The sequence below is a fragment of the Megascapheus bottae genome, chromosome 2, assembly GCF_031878675.1.
Source record: "Megascapheus bottae isolate mThoBot1 chromosome 2, mThoBot2.hap1, whole genome shotgun sequence".
Lineage (NCBI taxonomy): Eukaryota > Metazoa > Chordata > Mammalia > Rodentia > Geomyidae > Megascapheus > Megascapheus bottae.
In genome coordinates this window covers 38,408,335-38,425,866 of record NC_143510.1, presented here as the reverse complement: position 1 = coordinate 38,425,866, position 17,532 = coordinate 38,408,335, and positions in this window count along the sequence as shown.

Genomic DNA, 17,532 nt, shown 5'->3' with positions numbered 1-17,532 from the left:
GGCCAAATCTCAAAAAAGACACAACCAATGTAGGCAGCCCACCTATCCATTCAGAATCATCCATCATTTCTTTGCATTTGTAATTGGGGTACAGGCATAAAAAATGACTTTTCTAGGGAATTTTCAGCCTGGTTAATCTTGACTCCTATGCACATCCCTTGACAGAAGATAAAAGGAGAAGATAACAGGTTGACTTCTATGAAAAAGTAGGGCCCTGAAGGAGATAATAATGATGATACTACAAAAAGAAAGGATAATAACAGATTGGAGATGTGGCTCAAGTGGAAAAGTACCTGCTTAACAAGCTCAAAGCCCTGAGTTCAAATCCCAGCAATACCCACACACACACCAAAAAAAAAAAGTAAGAGAAGAAAAACTACTAGTCAGCCAAAAATAACAGATATCCTGTTTCAAAACAAATGAGCAACTGGGTACCAGTGGCTCACACCTGTAATCCATGCCACTCAGAAGGCTGAGATCTGAGGATCATGATTCTACACTTGCCCAGGCAAAAAAGTATGAAAAACTCTATCTCCAATTATCTATCCAAAAGCCAGTCTGGAAGTAAGGTTCAATAGGTAGAGCGCCATACATGAGTAGATAAGTACACAAGTCCCAGTAATGCCCCCAAAAGGGGGAGGGGGATGCTTACTTATTCCAGGTGGTAATCAGCTTCTCAAATACATTTTAGAGTCCACATCTCTATTTTTTGTCATGATAGAAAAGAAGAACTTTGGAAACAGGACTACACTGAGAGTCTAATAACCAACAAATGTCTAATAACCAATATTTGGATCAATCCCCTCCCCTCCAGATCCATACTGCATGGATTTGAATTCAGCTTTTTGGCAATACTGGATTTTTAGGCATTATTACCTCTTCCACCAACCTGGCTCCATTTTTTCCATCATGGAAGAAGACAGAATTTACGACACTTGACCTTTGCACTGTCACAATGGTAAAGATCATGGGTCAAACTGGGGGGAAACAACTAAAGAGCCATCATCAATCCCTAAATCCTCATTTTTTTTTAATGGCCAAGTAAACGGTCCTTTGATTTCCAACGGAGCATGTCACCATTGTAAACACCTCAGTCCTTCCAGGTTTCAAAGGGTTGCTTTGTGGCCATTCCTTCATTGATCACATGGTTTATCGACACAACCGCAGCTGAACCAACTGTGTCTTTTCTGCACACAGGGAGCCGTGCTCCCCCCCAATCACGGGTGTTGTGATTGATAGCCGGGTGGTGGGCTCACCCCAGTCACACAGGAATTAGATTACAGGAAAGATCCCTGATGGGATGGGCTAAAGTAGCCATTTTTCATCTCTAGAGACCCAGGTTCAAGCCTCACAGAAGCCACAAGGGAAAAGGGTTTCGTGGCCTCAGTCTATCCTATAATTTGTCAAAATCCAGCAGGAAGGAAAATCCTCCTGCAAGGACATTAATCAAAGAAAGTGGAATCATCACGGCAGAGGACAAGCAACGTGAGGCAGCTCAGAGACGGCAGAGGAGCTGCCGGCCCAGTTTGAAATGGAGTCTCTTAAGAACTTCCCAGGCCAGGCTCAGAGGGAAGACAAGGCCACTGACCACACCAGCAGTGCCCACACCCTGCCCTCAGATTGGCCTTCCTGATAAGAGTCTTTCCCTTCATTTTTTTTTTGGGGGGGGGGGCAAGGGCAGTCTTGGGGCTTAAACTCAGGGCCTCAGCGATGCCCCTGAGCCTCTTTCTCTCAAGGCTGGTGCTCTACCATTTGAGTCTGGATTTTTCTGAATAGTTTATTGAAGATAAGAGTCTTCCCAGGCTGGCTGACCTCCCAGAAGACCTCAGCCTCCTGAGTAGCTAGGATTACAGGCAGGAGTCACTGGTGTCTGGCCAGCGTACCACTCTTCTAACAGGATCTCTGGTCTCAGAAACATGGTTATGTCATGCGGATCAAGTAACTCAAAGCTAAAATTGGGAGGGAGTTATTTGCACCTGCCTAGTGAATACAAAGCTCAAAGTTCAAACCCTAGTACTACCAAAAATAAAACTGGACAGCCAGGCACGGTGGCTCATGCCTGTAACCCTAGCTACTCAGGAAGCTGAGATCTAAGGATCAAGGTTCAAAGCCAGCCCAGGCACAAAAGGACCTGAGACTCTTATCTCCAGTTCACCTCTAGAAAACGGGAAATGGGGCTTGGCTCAAGGATAGGGTGGTCACCTTGAGCTGAAGAGCTCAGGGACAGCGACCAGGCCAAGTTCAAGTCCCATGACCCACAAAACAAAAACAAAAACTGGACAAATAGCAAAGCAGCTGGACACAGTGGTTCCCATCTATAATCCTAGCTAATCTGGGGGCTGAGATCTATGGCTAGAGGTCCAAAGCCAGCCAGGGGGGCAGACTCTTACCTCCAATTAACCCTAAAAATGTCATAAGTGGCTATGGGTCAAGGAGTACAGTACCAGCCTTGACCAAAAAAAAAAAAAAAGACGCAGGGACTGCACCAGTCCACAAGTTCAAGTCTTTGTACTAGCATGTGTGTGCGCGTGTGTGTGTGCGCGTGTGTGTGTGTGTGCGCGCACACACACACACACGCGCACACACACAAATAATAATAATAATAATGGTTCAAAGCTAGCCTGGATGAAAAATTAGGGAGAACCCATCTTGGCAAATGAGCCCCGTGTGGTAATGCATGCCTGTCCCTACCAAAAACGAACTTTTTAAAGTTAGAAACAAAACACACCAAGGTCCGAAAGTACAAACAGCCTGAAATCCAGACAGGATATCGCTTTCTCCCTAAATGCCTGGAGAGAAAAGGGATTACATTTTTGTCCTACACTGTCTGCCTTCCCACAGCACTGGGGTCACAGGGCACAGCCATGACCCAGGCCACTGTTTCTGTTGTTGTTTGTTTGTTTGTTTTTGCCAATCCTGGGGCTTGAACTCGGGGCTTGGGCACTGTCCTTGGACATTTTTTGCTCAAGGCTAGCACTCTGCCACTTGAGCCACAGTGCCATTTCTGGCTTTTTCTGTATATGTGGTACCGAAGAATCAGACCCAGGCCTTTGTGCATGCTAGCCAAGCACTCTACCCCTAGGCCACGCCCCCTACCACCCAGCCCCCTCTCAAGGCTTCATCTTGCTGCCCTGGTGGCTCTTGGGCAGCTACACTTCCTGACATGGTTTCCTCTGCAAATGATTGCTCCTTTTAATCGCTCCTTGTGCCAGGGGGAATGGCATCAGCCCCAGGTGACAATAGGATCTCACCTTGAGCTGGGGCCATCTCTGGTTGCAAACTCCTGATGCCATTTGTCACATTGCCAGTATGGTACTAAGTGGCTACTTCAGTGTGAACCCCAACTCCCCTCCCAGCTGGAAAATTTGGGGTTCCCACTGTGTTACTGTAGTGACGCAGCATTTTGCCAGTGGAGGTGGCATTTCATGGTTTTCTTAGAAACCTTTGGTTTGCTACAATTTATGCCTTGATTAAAAATGTGCTGTCGAGTGAAACACACTAGTTAGTAGAGGGTTATTTGTTAATTAGTAAAACAAATCAGGTCAAATGCTGCTCATAAAGATTTTGCATGTCTGCAATTCTGAAATGGCTTAAATGTGGCTTCCTGAGTAATGTTGTTATATAAAGAATCAAAGCAAGAGGAAATCATTGTTGTTTCTGGCAGGTTCTAGAAGCCGAGGTAGAAAAGACATTTTTCTCTACCTTACCATTTCCTCTTCAAAAATCATATATCATAGCCAGGTGCTGGCGGCTCACGCCTGTAATCCCAACTACTCAGGAGGCTGGGACAGTTCAAAACTAACTTGGACAGGAAAGTTGATGAAAATCCTATCTCCAGCTAACTACTAAAAGGCCAGAAGTAGATCTGCAATTCAACTGGTAAAATGCTAGCCTTGAGCAAAAAAAATCTCAGGGGCAGTATTCAGGCCCTGAGTTCAAGTCCTAGGAGTGAGTGGTACATATACACACAAATAACACTATAAAAATAATTCTGCGGTGGGGCCAGGAGTTTGGCCTAGTGGTTAAAGTGCTTGCCTAGCATGCATGAAGACCCGGCTTCGATTCCTCGGTACCACATACATAGAAAAAAGCCAGAAGTGGTCTGAGGCTCAAGTGGAAGAGCTCTAGCCTTCAGAAAGTCCAAGGACAGTGCTCAGGCCCTGAGCTCAAGCCCAGGACTGGCAAAAAAAAAAAAAAAAAAAAAAAATTCTGCGGGGTGCGGCGGCTCATGCCTATAATCCTAGCTACTCAGGAGCTGAGACCTGAGGATCAAGGTTCAAAGCCAGCCCAGGCACTAAAGAACATGAGACGCTTATCTCCAATTTAATCACTAGAAAATGGGAAGTGGGGTTGTGGGTCAAGGGGTAGGGTGGTAACCTTGAGCTGAAGAGCTCAGGGACAGTGCCCAGGCCCAGAGTTCAAGCCCCATGACTCACGCAAAAAAAAAAAAAAAAAAAAAATCTTCATCAATATTGGTGGTTGGCTGCCCCTCTCTGGCTTGTTTGAATGTGAAAGGAGAAGCTAGTCAAGAGAAAGAGGTCCCTCTCTGGGAAAGCTTTCCATTCAGGACTCTCAACTGTCCCTAAAAGCATACCATAGGCCCTTCATCTCCATTCATCCTCAGTGATACACAGAATAGGACTGGCGCAGTATTGCCTGTGAGCCTCACCACGAATTCCTGCTTTACAAACAAGGGCACCCATGACAGGCCATGGTAGAATGGGCCTGCCTGTCCCCTCCCAGTTGCAAAGGGCCCAAACCCCACCACATGCAGCTGATGATTGAAGCACAGCTATCAGTAAACAAGGATCAGAGGAGCTTCTGTTCCCACAGGACTCCTGTGGCACAGAGAGAGGCAGGGGGAGGGAGGGAGAGAGAGAGAGAGGAGAAAAGGATATTGGGGTGCCTTATGGGGAGAGGTCTCGGGGGCCTCCACTCGGCTGGCTTCCACTCCATCTGGTGCCCAGCTGGGCAGTGTCTGCTCCATTCTTGCCACATTGTCACCAGCTCCCTGGCACAGGTCCCACACAGCAGTTTCTGCCAGATGCCAAGGCAGGGTTCCTGGAACCCAGGATGAGGCCTGAGCCCCCTCTCCTCCCTGCTTGCTGCCCACCCCACTCACTGAGACTGGAGTTGTGGACTGACAGCCCTCTGGCCATGATGAAGAAAATCAGAAGCCCTCCACTCTCACCTTCATTCATCCTCCAGAGGCCGGTATAGTACCAGAGTGACACTCCATACAAACTTAGAGTCATAGAAATAATCCAATTACTCATTAGCTGGCAAACCCTTGTGATGTCAACTTAAAATGAGTAAATCACAGAGATTCCAAATCAGAACAACATAAAATAATTTCAGAGGAACTGTAAGTGGCTCTGAGCAGGAGGTTACAAAGGAGACTAGAAAAGGAGAAGAAATCAGTGCTTCCTGGAGGAAGCACTCCACACCCCCCTTCAGGAGGTGGCCCAGTTTATCCAGGTGGGCAAAGCCAGGTGTGATAGGACATTCCTGCAGTCCCACCCTCTTGCTCAGGGAGGCTGGCAGGTATAAGCAGAATTCAGATGAGGAGCTGGAGCAGGCCACGCCCTACAACACAGAGTACACAGTGGACAGAGCTGCAGTGGAGGTGGGGGGAAGCAGCCACTGCCCACATGCCACAGGGGCTGGAGTGGTGGCTCCTGCTCATCAGACCCACTGAGACTAGGACAGTGAGGGTTCCCCAGAAAAGCCATGGGTCTTGCCAGAAATAGATGGAATCGCCCCCACCCACCCCAGGTCTAGCTCTGTCCCCACATGGTCCCCACGGTCCACTAACAAGAACAAGTAAGAACAAAAACCACACTCATTTCTGCCCTGGATTAGTTTTAATTTCAGGTGCCTAGTGGCCCTTGGCACTTGCTGTGTACAAGTTAAATGTGTGTCACATTTTTATTATTAAAAGTTGGTTTGGAGGGCCAGGAGTTTGGCCTAGTGGTAGAGTGCTTGCCTAGCATGCACGAAGACCCGGGTTCAATTCCTCGGTCCCACATACATAGAAAAAAGCCAGAAGTGGTGCTGTGATCAGCGAGACTCTTACCTCCAATTAACCACCAGAATGCCAGAAGTGGTACTGTGGCTCAAAGTGGTAGAGCACCAGCCTGGATCAATAGCTTTCAAGCCTCACACCCCCCACCCCCACACAAAAACAGCAACTGTCCCTTTAAAAGCTTCCCTGGACCTGGCTGGGATGGAGCATGTGGGATGGAGTCTGGCCTGGGTGTGCTCTTTCTGCTGTCCAGTCCTTGGGACAGAGATTCCCTTTGCAATGTTCCAGATCAAAGGAAATTCAGAAGATGACCAGCCAGCCCTATACCTCATGCTCTGAGCACAGCTGCTCAGGTGGCAGAGAGCGGGGACTGCAGTGGGAGGCTAACCCTGACAGAAAGTTGTTGCACCTTTATCTCAACAAACAAGCTGGATGGTAGTGCATGCCTGTAACACCAGCTGCTCGGGAGGTATAAGTAAGAGGCTGACTCTCCAGGGTCAACACTGGGTGAAAGACTAATTTAAAGCAAAAGCTTAAGTAGTAAAACAAGCATGAGGCTCTGAGTTCAAATCCCAGGACCAGCTGTTTGCTGCTACAAAATCCATCTGGCCTGCTTCTGTGGAATAGTCATCCATACATGCCCCTTTGAGGACCACATCACAACATCACACACTCAAGTGGGTCTTCCCCAGAGGGCCAGAGGCCAGCCAGGACAGACAGAATGCCCCTTCAGAAGGGGAGACGAGCTGGAATCGAGCCACAGGCCAACTGGCATCTGACAGCAGTACAGAGGTGCAGGAACACTGGGCTCTCAAGTAGAACTTTCAGGAAAGCCTGTGAGGTGGCATGAGGGACACAGAGCCGTTAGGCCCAGCTCATCTGACACACTGTGCCCAGCCATCCTTGCCTCAGGACCTTGGCACAGGCTGTGCCCTCCACCCAGGATTCCTATCGTGCATCTTCCCTTGGTGGAACTCTGTTTTCCTCTGGCCTCTCCCCCTTCCCTAACATTGCATTAAAAGGACTCCCCCTTCCTGAGCCTCCCCTGCCTGTACCCCTCAGGGCTCCATCCCCACAACTACCAAAACCAAAGTCTCAAGCCACCATCCCTGCCTAGAGAATAAGCTCCACTAGGGCAAAAAAGGCGCCTTTCTTATTCCCCCTGAACCCTGAGTTCTAGCACACAGCCTGGAGCAGAGAGGACCTGTGGCCTGCACCCGACGACATGCAGAACAGGCATAAAGAACAGGTGACCTGAGCCCAGCAGCGGCTGTGTGGCAGGCAGGAAGGGCAAAGCCACACAGACCTGGGCTCCAGCTCATGTCCCCACTGCTCCTGCAAATAGCCAACCTGCCCTGTGGCTTGACTGGCAGGGACAACAAGAGGAATGTCACCTGGGAGGTGCAGAGTCCCAGAGACAGCCACAGTGACATCCAGGGCACAGAAGTCTCTCAGAGCAACCAGCCAGGCCGCCTTGCTTCCTTCCTTCCAAATTCCCTGCTGTTGGGTGAGAAAGTGGGTTCACCACAGCTGGCAATCCTCACACAGGCCTGGCCAGCCATGGCCAACCCTTCACCACCTAGCTCCAATTAGCCATGCCTTGGGCTGCTTCTACTTGTTGGTGAAGGCAGCTTAATTTACTCTATCCCCTGCCCACTACAACAATGTGGTGGGGGGAGGGGTGCCCTGGGGCTTGAACTCAAGGCCTGGACACTGTGCCTAAGCATTTATTGTTCAAGGCTGGCACCCTACCATTTTAGCCACTTTAGGCTTGTGGATGGATAATTAGAGAAAGGAGTCTGGCTTTGAACTATCATCTTCAGATCTCAGCTTCCTGAGCATCTAGGATTATAGGATCATAGGCATGAGTCCTTGCCCACCCCCAACCCCCATCCCCCATCCCCCATGCCTGCCTTTTGCCAAGTATGACTTTCTTTTTTTTTCTTTTTTTTTTTTTTTTTTTTTTGCCAGTCCTGGGCTTGAGCTCAGGGCCTGAGCACTGTCCTTGGACTTTCTCAAGGCTAGAGCTCTACCACTTGAGCCTCAGCACCACTTCTGGCTTTTTTCTATGTATGTGGTACCGAGGAATCGAAGCCGGGTCTTCATGCATGCTAGGCAAGCACTTTAACCACTAGGCCAAACTCCCGGCCCCCAAGTATGACTTTCAACACCATCATTGTCAGCAAACCACATCCACTCAGGACTGACCTGTGGTCTGCATTATTTACAGGACTGAATGTGCATGGAATCTGACGTATCACTAAATTCTTAAGTTTTTCCAGTAGCTCCACCTGCCATACAGACTCTGGCTGGGAGAAAGGCAGCAGGTCTTTGGTATGGTGGGAGAAAATCAGTCTGTTTTCCAAAGCTTCGTGCCCCCTCTGGTGGCTGTGATCTGAACTGCGAACTCAGACTCCACAGCACCCTCTCCAATAATGGGGTATTTGGAGAAAAATGGATGAACTTTCACTCCAGCTGAATGATGGCTAATTCTTTGTCACACATGACCTTAATCAAGGTATATGTGGGAAGCGGGTATTATGGTGGAGAAAGAAACTCTTAAAATAACAGGAATTAGGGCATTGTGTCAAATTAAGGCTATACCTTGAGTCTTTTTCAGGGGACTTTGAAGGCAGCATGTACCTACCTGCAGGGAAGTGGGGGTTTGTTTGGGTTGAGCAAGAAAGGGCTTTCTGAAGCCCAGGAGACAAGCTCTGAAGCTCTCAGCTGCCTCAGGCTTCCAGCCTTCCTTCAGCAACCTCTTTTCATGGCAGCTAATGTAAACTCTAATGCATGAGATGGCCCTGCAAATCCACCAGGGCCCAGAATGAAGGGAAATTGAGGCTGTGGGCAAAAGCTAAGGCTACCAAGCCTGAGACAGATGACAGGGTGAGGTTGACATGGGCCTCGTGCCCTGGGTTGGCTCCCCAGCACCTCTTCCAAGTCAGGCAGGACCCAGATGCCACTCAGAGAAAGCCTCTCTCATCTTGACTCCCCAAAGAGTGAACAGGCTGGGCTGGCACACTGGAACATGGCCCAGGGAGCATCTCACAACTCACTGAGGAAGGATTCTGGTTCTAGATCTTGAATGCTTCAAAGGCAGGGAAGAGAATTTTTCATAGCCCCTATATCAGAGCACTATGGGTGCCCAAGAAATGCTTTTAACAAAGGCCCAGGAATGGAAGGGTTAATTCATGGGCAGGCAATGTGATGATTACAGTCAAGAGGGTAGCCTGATATCTTTTTTTAATATGTGCTGAACTAGGGTTTGAACTCAGGGCCTGGAGACCCTTGCTTGGCTTCTTTGCTCAAGGCTGGTGCTCCGGCCTTTGAGTCATGTCTGTACTTCCAGCTTTTGGCTATTGCTTTGGAGTTAAGGGTCTCACAGACTTTTCTGACCTGGCTGGCTTCAAACCTCAGTCCTCAGATCTGAGTCTCCCAAGTAGCTGAAATTACAGGCAACGTAAGGATAGCCACCCAGTCTACTTGCTCATCACTTGGGGGCTTTTCCCTGTTTGAAGAGGATTTCCTTTTGTCAAAGGTTCCTTATAGGGTGAGTTTCCCAGAAGGAAACCAGCGGACTGGAGAGTGGAGCAACTTGTGGAGAGTTCACTCCATCAGCCGGCAGACTTTTCCTCCAGCACACAAGTGGCTGTGGGAGACACTGGGCTCTTTGTCCTGCTGTTACAGGCAGAATGAGCCAAGCTACAACTGTCAGAGGCACTGCTGAGGGAAGCCAGCCAGATGTCGGGGGACTGCCTGGTGACAATGACAGAAGTGCCACATCACACCTTGGCTTTGTTACCACCACCCCTGGGCACTGTGGAGTTCCATGACGAGTCCAGAGCTCTTGGGTAAAATGGGTACAAGTGGTGCCCTCCTGTCAAGAGCCACTGCAGTGGGCTGGTTAAGCCTCGGGATGAGAGGGACCCTGTGAGGGTCCTGACAGTGTCTGAAATGTCACAAACACGAGAATGACTTGAAGCTTATTTTTTGATGGAGGACCACTGGCTGCCAAGATTGGGAGGTGCCCAGAGACTGAGGAGGAAAACTCCAGAAATGCACCAAGTGTATTTGATAAGGGACTTACAGACACAGACATGTCCTGGGAGGTGGATCTGCCCGCCCCCACCCCAAGGTAGGAGGAAGCGAGACAAAGGTGGGCTGCAGCCAGGTGGAACGTACCTGAAGTTGCCCCAAAGCTGTTCACTTGCCCAGCATTAGTTCAGCAGGAGCCTGGGGTTTGTCTGGGGCTCCCTGGCCAGCATGAGATGCCCAGCTGACTCTAACTTACCAACTTGTTTGTCCCAGAGGGTTTAGAAAGAGGGCCAGGGTTAGCTCATGGGTGCCCCAGCCAAAAGGATGGCCAAGCTGCCAAGCTGGCTCTCTACAGTGTCCTGAGGTTAATTCTAACATCAAATCACTGTGAACACACCAGTGCGCTAAAGCACATTGAATTGTGCACTGCAAGGAATGGATTGATTGCCACATGAAGTCTTTTTCAGAAGGAAGTGAGGAAGGAAGCCCAAGCCAGATGCAAGGACAGGGGATGCAGACCCTGCCTCTTGGTGGCAGGACTGCAAAGGTCACCATTGCTGGTAGAGGAGCTGGTGGCATGGGACAGGGTGCTGAGGCCATGCCTGGGAAAAGCCTCCACCACAGATGACTTGAGATGGTGACTGTGACGACGACGACGACGACAACAACAACAACAACACGGCTTGGTTGCAGCTGTGTGGGATGGATGATGTGGGAATCATGGAACTTACTGCTCAACCAATGCACATCTAACACTCATGAGAGATATCAATGACACTTATTCCACTCACACTTGATTTTTAGGGGGGTGGGGCTGTTTGGGGGCTTTCACATGTTTGTGTGCATACTAGTCCTAGAACTTGAACTCAGGGCCTGGGCACTGTCCCTGAGCTCTTTTTTTTTTTTTTCTTTTTCTCAAAGCCAGTGCTCTCTGCTGGTTAAACAATAGCTCTACTTTTGGCTTTGGGGGTGATTCATTGAAGATAAGAGTCTCTCAGACTTTCCTGCGCAAGCTGGTTTTGAACCTCAACCTTCAGTTCTCAGCTTCTTGAAAGCTATGATTATAGGTGTGCGCCACTGGTGCTCAGCTCAAGCTTATTTTAAAATAATTTAAAGTCGGAAGTGGTGCTCAGGCTCAAGTGGTAGAGCTACATAGCCTTGAGAAAGTCCAAGGACAGTGCTCAGGCTCTGAGTTCAAACCTCAGGACTGGAAAAAAAAAAGAGAGAGAGATCATAATGCTTCAGATGCACAAAGTAATTCTCAAAAGTCATTATACCCGGGCCGGGAGTTTGGCCTAGTAGTGAGTGCTTACCTAGGATGCATCAAGAGCTGGGTTCGATTGCTTGGTACCTTATACATAGAAAAGGCTAGGAGTGGTGCTGTGGTTCAAGCGGTAGATCTCTAGCTTTGAGAAAGTTCGAGGACAGTGCTCAGGCCCTAAGTTCAAGGCCCAGGACTGGCAAAAAAAAAAAAAAGGTCATTATATTCAACCAAGCATTCGTGGCTCATGTTGGTAAGTATAACTTTTTCAAGCAAAAAAATCCCTTCCCACCACAGAACAACAAAAAGAAGGCCAAAAGCTAGTTTCTGAAATACCACCAATCTCAAGCAATGCATGGATTTGAATCACCAAACGGAAAGAAGCTCATTTAGGTGACATGGAGATCAGATGTAGACCCCATAGCACTCAGCCAGTGAGGAATTGGGGAGACCCCACACACCAGGGTATGCCTGCCCGTCAGACCCCCTGATCTTGTGCAAGCAACCCTTCATGTCACTTTTGTTGTATCTCTCCCCTCCAAGCCCACTCATGAGCTGGGACAAGTGAAGTGTTTCTCCTCTGACAGTGTGCTCCTTTATTTGTTTCCCAGACCCTGGGGCCCTGCTCAGGCCTCCCACCTACCGCTCCCCCACCCCCAGAACCCACACTGGGCTGGCCTGGGTTGGGCACACGCCTGACTGTAGAGAGGAGCTGCTGGGCCTGGAGCAGCTCCAGTCTGGATGAAGCTCAGAGTCTTGGGGGTTAAATCCACAGAACATTCTCCAGCCAGGAGAGGAGCAAGTGAAGCTCTTTATGAACAGTCAGACTAGTCTTCAATGGATTCACTATGAGTTGAGAAAGAGAAGAAAAAGAAAGGAAGAAGGGAAGGAAGAAAGGAAGGTAGGGAGGGAGGGAGGGAGGGAGGAAGGAAGGAAGGAAGGAAGGAAGGAAGGAAGGAAGGAAGGAAGGAAGGAAGGAAGGAAGGAAGGAAGAGGGAGAGGAAGAGGGGGAATCACAGTAGACTGTGATTCTAGGCCCTTAGAAAGCTACCTGACTACAGGCCTCCAGTCCCCAGGTGGCGTGCAAGGCCCAGAGACTCCCTTTGGAAGAGGCTCGGCCAGCCTGCTGCTGTCCCTTGGGCTCCACGGGGATGATGGCGGGCCTAGCGCCAAGGGTCACCTCCGACTTGGCCCGGGGCTTTCTGGCTTCTTGTTGTTCTTTGAAATCTTTTTTCCTTCTATTTGTTTTTGAAGTGAACCATCCCCGGAGTCTTGCAATCACACAGGCGGCCACAAGAGGGCACCACGAGGCCGCACTCCCGCTGCGGGTGGACACCAGAGGCGCGGAGCGAAGCCCCTGGACACTGCTGAACTTGACGTCCCTGCAGGTCAGCATCTCGCGGACCCACAGTAAGGCATTCCCAGGCCCACGACATGAAAAGCAAAACCCTGAACGGTAGAGCATCCTGTTAGCTGGAGCTTCAGGGGGAAAAGTCCCAAGGTTTCTCCAAATACACTTTATTCTAAATTCATCTATCTATCTATCTATCTATCTATTTTATATTTTACATGATATATGTTTCTATTATGTATTGTTATGCATTATATATACTATATAACATATATTAATTCACATGTTATTTTGTACATATTTTATGTTATATATGCGAATATATGTATATCATATAGTATATTGTTTATATACTTTTAACGTTCACATATGCTATATATTGTATATTAATATATTATATATCATGTATCATTGTATATTGTATATTATGTCTCTTATGCATATGATTGTATCTACGATCAGCGTGGATGCATAAACTGAAGTAACCTGAGCCTTTTGCAAATTACAACCTCCAGAAATTTTTCCTTTAACAAAGTACTTCCCCCACACAAGGCTAATACCGTAACTGACGAGAGCAAGAAAATTCCTACTCAAGCCGTTTCTTAGTGACAACTCAAAGGAGAAGTTTCCATCTTCACCAGTGCTGTGAATATCCAGGTGCTCTCCTGGGTCTGGAAGAAGTCTGGAAGAGAGGAAGAGGCGCGGGTGGTAAATGAAGGTGGCGCTGTGATCGCCCTACATAGAGTAGAGCAAAGGGGAAACTGAGCCTTATTTAATGTCAGAGAACCTTGTTTAAGTATTTACCTAGGGGGTGTCATGAGAGAAATGAATTGGTCTCCTTGAGGTGCCATCTTTTTCTCTCTTCTGGGGAAACAATTTCAGTACCTACTTCTGGGCAGGGGGAGGATGAGCAGGAAATGACAGTTGCTGTAAGGCTGCATGAATGGCACGTTCAGTCCACGTGGTGACAGGTGCCACTTTGGTGCATCCATTTGTAAGAGAATCATCTATGTTGCAATGAGTTATGAAATCGGGCTCCTGGTAAAATTCCTGATGAGATGCCAGAAACCCTCTCCAGAGATTTTGTACTCGAATGTTCATGAAAAGGACAGGGTGTGGTGGTGAGGGCTCATCATCCCAGCACTTGCCAGGCCAAGGCAGAGGATCATGAATTCAAGGCTAGACCAGACTGCACAGTAACTTTCAAAGCAGTTAGGGCTACTGGGCTACATAAGAAAGACCCTCGGGAAGGAAGGAAGGAAGGAAGGAAGGAAGGAAGGAAGGAAGGAAGGAAGGAAGGAAGGAAGGAAGGAAGGAAGGAAGGAAGAAAGGAAGAAAGGAAGGAAGGAAGGTAGGAAGGAAGGAAGGAAAGAAGGAAGGAAGGAAGGGAATTCCAAAGAGACCAGATATTAAATATAAGAATTGAAACTAACTTAAAATTCTGAAAAACAATTCAGAACGAGACAAAAAAAAAAGGGGGAGGAATCAAATTAATACAAGCAAGCTTTTGCTCGTGGAAAAAAAAAAAGACCAAACTGGGAGAAGAAAAAAAAAACCTATGTAACTTGTTTTACACAATAAGGATAAATTCCATAACATTACAAATGAATGCTCAAGGAAATTCTAAGCCAGGCAAACTAGTGCAGACCTGTAATCTGGGCACTTGGGAAGCTTAGGTAGGAGAGTTATGAGTTCAAACCCAGTGACTCTGGCTCAGAAAAATAAAGAAGAGACAGAAGAACAGAAGGAAGAGGAGGAAGATGAAGAAGAAGAGGAGGGATACTGTACTAACATAAACAAAACCACCAGCAGGGTGCAAGAAGCCTTACAAGTGGACCTGCGGCCAATTTGATATTAGCTTGAGCTAAACCAAGAATATAAGGCTTATCCAGGCACCAGTGGCTCATACTAATCCTGGCTACTGAGTTGAAGAACTCAGGGACAACGCAGAGGCTGGCTCAGGCAGAAATGTTCACGAGAAGAAGCTTCATTTTAGGCATGGGCCCCGGGGAAACCGAGATGCACTATGTCAAAATAACCAGAGCAAAAAAAGGGGGGGGGGGCTGAGGGAGTGGCTCAGTGATAAGAGTACCTGCCTGGCACAAAAGGAAAATTAAAAATTCTGGCTTAGATGTGTCATGCCCAGACCACGACATACAAGCTCTTTCAGCAGAACGCATGGGGACCTGCTGGTCTTGGTGGCTCCTGTGACTATACCTCTGCCAATGAATACCCAATAACACACTTCTAAATACTTGGTTTCAAATGCCTCTGAATACTGGTTTTCGTACAATAGAAAATAAGATTAGGTTAAATTATTAAGAAGCCAAATCTAGTCCTTAACTGAAAATTTTTGAGTGTGAAAAAAAAAAACAGATCAAAGAAAAAGATCCCAGCACATTCCCAGAGGCAGCCAGACACCACTTTCTAGGGAGCAGTGATTTCTTGTCCCTTTGGGGGCAATTGTCACGCCCAATATGTCACTTCAGACACCTATTGGAACAAGACCTTCCAGCCCGACCTCATCCTTTTGCCCGCTGGGTCCAGGCGCACAGCACAGGCCACCATGCACATACATTCTTACTAACCCTCTTTTTCTTCCCATCCTGTGTCCCCAGGATGAAACAGTAAATTTTTAGATTGCTGCCTGCACAGGCTGATGTCTTTCTGAGGTGCCTGGCTCCAGCATAATTCCCGTATCTTCTCTACAGCCTCTGGCCAATGCCAGCCTGAGCACCTATGGCTGTTCACACACCAGTGTGAGGTTTGGGTATTGTAGTGGACAAAGGTAATCCCCACCACATGTCCTGAGGAGGATTAAACTCCAGTTCTTCCCAAAGACATCCTTTGAGTCCCAGAAATAGGAACAAGGAGTAAATCTGATATTAGGGAAGCATGTATTTGTCACTGTGATTGAATGAGATTCTGCATTTTTCTTACCAAGTAACCCAAATTTGGCAAAGCCAAAAGAGAACACACACCCACAGTTAGATTGCAGCTGTGTTTTATTTCAGAATCATTCATCACGAGCCAAACCACTGAAAGTATGGAAGAAACAGCAAAAGACTGCAGGATAGGGCCGGAGTTTGGCCTTATGGTAGAGTGCTTGCCTAGCATGCACAAAGACCGGGGTTCTTTTCCTCAGCACCACATATATAGAAAAGCGCAAAGTGGTGCCGTGGCTCAAGTGGTAGAGCTCTGTTCTTGAGTGCTCAGGCCCTGTGTTCAAGCCCCAGGACTGGGGCGGGGGGGGGGGGAACCTCAGGATAGCTGAAGCTGTCAGGCCAGGAGAGACTGGAAGACAGGAAGATCTCTCAGAAGCAGCCTGGGCATTGTCCCTGAGCTCTTCCGCTCAAGGCTACAGCCCTACCCTGGAGCCACTGTACCACTTCTGGTTCTCTAGAGTTAACTGGACACAAGAGTCCCTTGGTCTTTAGGACCGAGCAGATCTCAGTCTCCTGGGTAGCTACTATTACAGGTGTGAGCCACCGCGCCTGGCAGCACTTATTTTTAATTGGTGCTGGAACAGGGGACTGAACTCAAAGGCCTCGTGCTCTCATTTGACGTTTCTGCTTTATCATTTGAGCCACATCTCTACTTCTAGTTTTTAATTTTTGTTAACTGGAGGTAAGAGTCTCCTCAACTTTTCTGCCCAGGCTAGATGTGAACTGCGACTCTCAGACTTAAGCCTCCTGAATAACTAGAGATACAGGCATGAGTTACCAGCACCCAGCAACTATACAATCACAGCTTGCAGTACAGCCTGTGGCTTACCTGCCAGATGTCACCCTTCCCTCCATCACCTCCCAGAGGACAAGGGTGTGTATTTAACCACATTACTTAGTAACTATTAAAACAATAAACTTTAGCAGCACACTTAGGTTTGTGTGCTTGTTTTGTGAGAAAGAGAACAAAGAGGGCAGAGAGGAGACCACTTAGAAATGCCCAGCTATCTAGCTGCTCTAATGGCTAGAAGCTGAAATAGCATGAAGTCAGTTATGTTAAATCAACTATGGTTTGTTGGTTAACAAACTATAGCTCACCCGCATACACTGTAAGACTAGAAAGCAGGCAAACAAACTGGAAGCGACACTGCAGGTGTTAACATGAAATCACAAGATGAACTCCTTGTATCTGCAGCTCTCCAAGGTCTCTGGAAAGCTACAGGTCATCACTGAGAAATGCCATGGCTGGACTTCACATTCATCTACCATCCTTCCCTAGCCCCGAGGGAGCCTGCCAGCTCACCTTACAGATGCCCAGAGCACCGAGATTCAAAATCTTTGCTTTCCGGCACTACTTGCCGGCAGGAGGGAAGAAGTACAACAGAGAAATTTGGAAGCAAGGATACTGGTAGAGAGTCTGACAGGTACTATTTTGCACTGTGTGAATTTTTGCTGTGATGATCCAGCTGGAGAAATATAAAGATACCCAAGAAAGGCAAGGGGCTGTCTAACCAGGAGGCACAACGGGGCAGAAAGAGACAGAGGCTGGCTTTGCAGGGAATGAAGAAGCCTGGCCTCCAGCTCTTAGCTTTCATTACTTAAAGCCCATGCACTGACACAAGGCACCGCCTCCCTCCACCTCTAGCTTTTTTGCTGGTTAATTGGAAATAAGTTGTGTTTTCTCTCTTGACTTCAGTGATCCTCAGATCTCAGCCTCCACCAGCAGGACGTGGTAGGAAAGCCTTATTAAAACTGTTTTAAAGAAGTTGGTCCAGTTTACTTAAGGAAATACGTTTTTAAACTCAGGGATTCACAAATACTTGAGATTCTTCCTGTGCTGATATATATATAATATATATTAGAAATATATATATATTAGAAAATACATTGGGAATTTTTCTCCAATTCCCGC